Raw genomic sequence first — 6,790 nt, 5'->3', positions numbered from 1 at the left:
GTTAGGATTTAGATGGGAAATTTCTAGGAAAGATTGAAAGTACGGGCTAAACTGATCTTATAAAAAAAAAAAACTTTAAAAAGACATTAGCAATCTATTTTCCTACCAATGCCAAGTATATACTGCATGGAAATTTCCTTGCAACTTGTTAGTGAGACTTCCTTTTGAAATCGAGTACAAAACTATATCAGAAATATCGCGGAGGATGGAAAATTGCAGCAGCACAATTCACAATTCTTAGGGATAAAGATTATTTATCTGTGAGATTTTTTTTAAAAAAAATGCTGCATCCAGTTTCGGTCACCACGATGTAAAAAATGAATTTTCTTTTAAAGAATAGAATTCTTTATTGGCCAAGTGTGATTGGACACACAAGGAATTTGTCTTCGGTGTATAAGCTCTCAGTGTACATAAAGAAAAATAAAATACATTCATCAAGAATCATAAGATACAATACTTAGTGATAATCACAGGTTACTAATAAGCAATCAAATCATACTAGGAAACAATGAAAGCAATATAAGGGCTGTCAATATAATAATTTTAAATTGGGGTATTTTAATTTTTGGGGTTTTAAATCGGCCAAATCTATTTAATTATTTTAATTTTTAATTATTGTTGGTGTCTTGTGTTTTTAAATTGGCTGTATACCGCCCTGAGTCCTTCGGGAGAAGGGCGGTATAGAAATAAAATTATTATTATTATTATTATTATTATTATTATTATTATTATTATTATTATTATTATTATTATTATTGTTGTTGTTGTTGTTGTTGTTGTTGTTGTTGTTGTTGTTGTTGTTGTTGTTGTTGTAAAGAAATAAGCAACATGGATATAGCCATAAGTGGGAAGATAGGAACGATGAGAAGATTAATAGTAATGCAGATTTAGTGAATAGTTTGACAGTGTTGAGGGAATTATTTGTTTAGCAGAGTGATGGCATCCGGAAAAAAACTTATCTTGTGTCTAGTTGTTCTGGTGTGCAGTGCTCTATAGCGTCATTTTGAGGGTAGGAGTTGAAACGGTTTATGTCCAGGATGCGAGGGGTCTGTAGGAGTGGTGGGTTTCAAATTTTTTTACTACCGGTTCTGTGGGTGTGGCTCGGTGGGCATGGCAAGGGAAGGATATTGTAAAATCTCCATTCCCACCCCATTCCGGAGGAAGGTTACGGCAAAATCCCCATTTCCTCCCGATCAGCTGGGATTCGGGAGGCAGAGAATAGATGGGGGTGAGACCGGTCAGAGGTGGTATTTACCGGTTCTCCGAACTATTCAAAATTTCCGCTACCAGTTCGCCAGAACTGGTCAGAAGCTGCTGAAACCCACCTCTGGTTGAGATGCTAGAAAGAGTGCAGAGAAGAGCAACAAAGATGATTAGGGGACTGGAGGCTAAAATGTATGAAGAACGGTTGCTGGAATTGGGTAGGTCTAGTTTAATGAAAGGAAGGACATGGGGAGATATGAAGGACATGGGGAGATATGATAGCAGTCTTCCAGTATTTGAGGGGCTGTTGCAATGAAGAGGGGGGTCAAGTTATTTTCCAAAGCACTTGAAGGCATGAGAAGAAGCGATGAATGGAGGAGAGAAGCAAACTAGAACTAAGGAGAAATTCCCTGACAGTTAGAACAATTAATCAGTGGAACTACCCGCCACCGGAAGTTGTGGCTGATCCATCACTGGAGATTTTTAAGAAGAGATTCATCAACATTTGTCCAAAATGGTCTACTATCCCGGTCAAATCGATGTCCAATCTATTTTTGAAAAAACCTCCAGTGTTGGGGCACGCACAACTTCTGGTGGCAAGCTGTTCCACTGGTTAATTATTCTCCCTATCAGGATAGTCCTCCTTAAGTTCTAGGTTGGTTCTCTCCTTGATGAGTTTTCATCCGTTGCTTCTCGTCCTGCCTTCTGGTGCTTTGGAGAATAAATTGACCCTCTCTTCTTTGGGGCAGCCCAGGGGTGAAATCTAGTAGGTTCTGGAGAACCGGTAGCGGAAACTTCGAGTAGTTTGGAGAATCCGCAAATACCACCTCTGGCTGGCCCCAGAGTGGGGTGGGAATGGAGATTTTGCAGTATCCTTCCCCCCCAGGAGTACAGAGGGAATGGAGATTTTGCAGTATCCTTCCCCCCAGGAGTACAGAGGGAATGGGGATTTTGCAGTATCCTTCCCCCCAGGAGTGCAGAGGGAATGGGGATTTTGCAGAATCCTTCCCCCCCAGGAGTGCAGAGGGAATGGGGATTTTGCAGTATCCTTCCCCCCAGGAGTGCAGAGGGAATGGGGATTTTGCAGTATCCTTCCCCCCCAGGAGTGCAGAGGGAATGGGGATTTTGCAGTATCCTTCCCCCCCAGGAGTGCAGAGGGAATGGGGATTTTGCAGTATCCTTCCCCCCAGGAGTGCAGAGGGAATGGGGATTTTGCAGTATCCTTCCCCCCAGGAGTGCAGAGGGAATGGGGATTTTGCAGTATCCTTCCCCCCAGGAGTGCAGAGGGAATGGAGATTTTGCAGTATCCTTCCCCCCAGGAGTGCAGAGGGAATGGGGATTTTGCAGTATCCTTCCCCCCAGGAGTACAGAGGGAATGGGGATTTTGCAGTATCCTTCCCCCCAGGAGTGCAGAGGGAATGGGGATTTTGCAGTATCCTTCCCCCCAGGAGTGCAGAGGGAATGGGGATTTTGCCGTATCCTTCCCCCCCAGGAGTGCAGAGGGAATGGGGATTTTGCAGTATCCTTCCCCCAGGAGTGCAGAGGGAATGGGGATTTTGCAGTATCCTTCCCCCCCAGGAGTGCAGAGGGAATGGGGATTTTGCAGTATCCTTCCCCTCAGGAGTGCAGAGGGAATGGGGATTTTGCAGTATCCTTCCCCCCAGGAGTGCAGAGGGAATGGGGATTTTGCAGTATCCTTCCCCCCCAGGAGTGCAGAGGGAATGGGGATTTTGCAGTATCCTTCCCCCCAGGAGTGCAGAGGGAATGGGGATTTTGCAGTATCCTTCCCCTCAGGAGTACAGAGGGAATGGAGATTTTGCAGTATCCTTCCCCTCAGGAGTGCAGAGGGAATGGGGATTTTGCAGTATCCTTCCCCCCAGGAGTGCAGAGGGAATGGAGATTTTGCAGTATCCTTCCCCTCAGGAGTGCAGAGGGAATGGGGATTTTGCAGTATCTTTCCCCCCAGGAGTGCAGAGGGAATGGGGATTTTGCAGTATCCTTCCCCCCAGGAGTGCAGAGGGAATGGGGATTTTGCAGTATCCTTCCCCCCAGGAGTGCAGAGGGAATGGGGATTTTGCAGTATCCTTCCCCCCAGGAGTGCAGAGGGAATGGGGATTTTGCAGTATCCTTCCCCTCAGGAGTACAGAGGGAATGGAGATTTTGCAGTATCCTTCCCCCCAGGAGTGCAGAGGGAATGGGGATTTTGCAGTATCCTTCCCCCCAGGAGTACAGAGGGAATGGGGATTTTGCAGTATCCTTCCCCCCAGGAGTGCAGAGGGAATGGGGATTTTGCAGTATCCTTCCCCCCCAGGAGTGCAGAGGGAATGGAGATTTTGCAGTATCCCTCCCTCCAGGAGTGCAGAGGGAATGGAGATTTTGCAGTATCCTTCCCCCCCAGGAGTGCAGAGGGAATGGGGATTTTGCAGTATCCTTCCCCCCAGGAGTGCAGAGGGAATGGAGATTTTGCAGTATCCTTCCCCCCAGGAGTGCAGAGGGAATGGAGATTTTGCAGTATCCTTCCCCTCAGGAGTGCAGAGGGAATGGGGATTTTGCATTATCCTTCCTTTGCCACGCCCACAGAGCCAAAAGTAAAAAAAAAAATTGGATTTCACCACTGGGGCAGCCCCTTAGATATTGGAACACTGCTATCATGTCTCCCCAGTCCTTCTTTTCATTAAACTAGATCAATGATGGTGAACCTTTTCAGCACCAAGTGCCGAAAAGGCGCATTTCGTGCGCAAGCGTGCACTTGTCAGGAGAGGGGAGCTGCCCTGCGCGTGCCGGATAAAGTACTTCCAGTTTCTGGCGTGTGCATACGTGCCAGCCAGCAAGTCTTCCAGTTAATGCCACGTATGTACACATTCCAATCAGCTGGCTGGCGCACATGCTTACACCGGGGAAAAAGGAAGGCCAGCTCTTCAGGTTCCCGGCACTGCTGCACACACAAAGGCCAGCTGATTGCCATGTGCACATGCGTGCCAAAAATCCGGAAGAGGAACCAGCGACGCTGTGCGTGCCAGGCAACATGGCTCCGCGTGCCACTTTGGGCACTTGTGCCATAGGTTCGCCCTCCCAGAACGAGAGCTACCCAATTCCTTCGCTCATTCACCATACGGTTTTTGCCTCCAATCTCCTCATCATCTTGGTTCATTTCCTCTGCAAACACGGCATTTTTTTTTTCCGTATCACGGTGGCCAAAACTGTATGCCGTATTCCAAGCAGGGCCTCTCTGATATTATATTGCAATATATATTACAATATAATACAGAATATTACATTATGTAGAACCTCACTGGGACTTCTTCCAGCGCTTACTTATGAAGATGAGATCACAGGGTGTGCAAAACATTCTGATCTCCCCCCCCCAAAAAAAATGTATTTCAAGAGTTCCCAGTTCAGAAAATAAATAGGTATTATTATTATTATTATTATTATTATTATTATTATTATTATTATTATTATTATTATTATTTCAATTTATATACCGCCCTTCTCCTATTGGACTCAGGGCAGTGCACAGCCAAGGATAAAAAACATACCAATACAAAATTTAAAATCAATTAAAAGAATTATACAGCTTTGGCCCAGGTTGTCCTAAGAATAGGATGGAAGAGACTCTTTCCTTCCATTCTGCTTGGAATAAAACACATGGGGAAGAATTAGCATCCGAAACAGGCTCTACACAGCCATTCAATTAATTAGATTAAAAAATGGTCCCAGCAAGGATTATTACCTTGCCTTCAAAAAAATTGGCCAAAGAGGTTATTTTTATTTCAAAAAATAATATCTAGGCAGCCTCCCTGGGAGGGAGGGAGGGAGGGAGGGAGGGAAAGAAGGAAGGAAGGAAGGAAGGAAGGAAGGAAGGAAGGAAGGAAGGAAGGAAGGAAGGAAGGAAGGAAGGAAGGAAGGAAGGAGAGAAATGGAGGGAGGGAGGGAGGGAGGACAAGCAGAAGGAAATGAAAGGATAAAAGTAGATATAATGGAAGGGAGGGAGGAAGGAAGGAAAGAAGGAAGGAAGGAAGGAAGGAAGGAAGGAAGGAAGGAAGGAAGGAAGGAAGGAAGGACAAGCAGAAGCAAATGAAAGGATAAAAGTAGATATAATGGAAGGGAGGGAGGAAGGGAGGGAGGGAGGGAGGAAGGAAGGAAGGACAAGCAGAAGGAAATGAAAGGATAAAAGTAGATATAATGGAAGGAAGGGAGAGAGTGAAGGAAGGAAGGAAGGACAGAAAAGCAAATGAAAGGATAAAAGATATAATGGAAGGGAGGGAGGGAAGGAAGGAAGGAGAGAAATGGAGGGAGGGAGGGGGGAGGGAGGGAGGAAGGAAGGACAAGCAGAAGCAAATGAAAGGATAAAAGTAGAAATAATGGAAGGAAGGGAGAGATGGAGAGAGTGAAGGAAGGAAGGAAGGACAGAAAAGCAAATGAAAGGATAAAAGATATAATGGAAGGGAGGGAGGGAAGGAAGGAAGGAGAGAAATGGAGGGAGGGAGGGAGGGAGGAAGGACAAGCAGAAGCAAATGAAAGGATAAAAGTAGAGATAATGGAAGGAAGGGAGGGAAGGGAGAGAGGGAAGGAAGGAGAGAAATTGAGGGAGGGAGGGAAGGAAGGAAGGAAGGACAAGCAGAAGCAAATGAAAGGATAAAAGTAGAGATAATGGAAGGAAGGGAGGGAAGGGAGAGAGGGAGGGAGAGAGAGAGGGAGGAAGGAAGGAAGGAAGGACAAGCAGAAGCAAATGAAAGGATAAAAGTAGAGATAATGGAAGGAAGGGAGGGAAGGAAGAGAGGGAAGGAAGAAAGGGAAGGAAGGAAGGAAGGAACGAACGAACGAACGAAGGACAAGCAGAAGCGAAAGGATAAAAGTAGATATAATGGACGGAAGGGAGAAAGGGAGAGGGAGGGAGTGAAGGAAGGAAGGACAAAAAAGCAAATGAAAGGATAAAAGATATAATGGAAGGGAGGGAGGGAGGGAAGGAAGGAAGGAAGGAGAGAAATGGAGGGAGCGAGGGAGGGAGGAAGGAAGGACAAGCAAAAGAAAATGAAAGGATAAAAGTAGATACAATGGGAGGGAGGGAGGGAAGAAGAGAAATGGAGGAAAGAAGGAAGGAAGGGTTTCAGCACTGGAGTTTTTTCAAGAGACGGACAGCCGCTTGTCTGGAATTGGAGAGGCTCTCCTCCTTGAGCAGGGGGGGGGTTGGGCTAGATGACCTCGAAGGTCCCTTCCCCCTGTTATGAGCCACTCTCTGCCCTCCCGGCCGAAGACCCGAAGTTGTGGCTTCCTCCATCCCTGGAGCTTTTCAAGAAGCGATTGGACCCAGCCGCCTGTGTGTGTGTGTGTGTGTGTGTGTGTGTGTGAGTGAGTGAGTGTGTGTGTGTGTGTGTGTGTGTGTGTTGGGCAGAGGGGGGGTTGGGCTAGATGACCTCGAAGGTCCCTTCCAGCTGTGTCTTTTTCCCCCCCTGTTATGAGCCACTCTCCCTGTGTGTGTGTGTGTGTGTGTGTGTGTGTGTGTGTGTGTGTGTGTGTTGGGCAGAGGGAGGGTTGGGCTAGATGACCTCGAAGGTCCCTTCCAGCTGTGTCTTTTTTTTCCCCT

Source organism: Pantherophis guttatus, chromosome 8 (genome assembly GCF_059756535.1).
Source record: "Pantherophis guttatus breed Tessera chromosome 8, ASM5975653v1, whole genome shotgun sequence".
Taxonomy (NCBI): Eukaryota; Metazoa; Chordata; class Lepidosauria; order Squamata; family Colubridae; genus Pantherophis; species Pantherophis guttatus.
The sequence above is the reverse complement of the archived record's forward strand: the minus strand, read 5'-3'. Positions refer to the sequence as shown.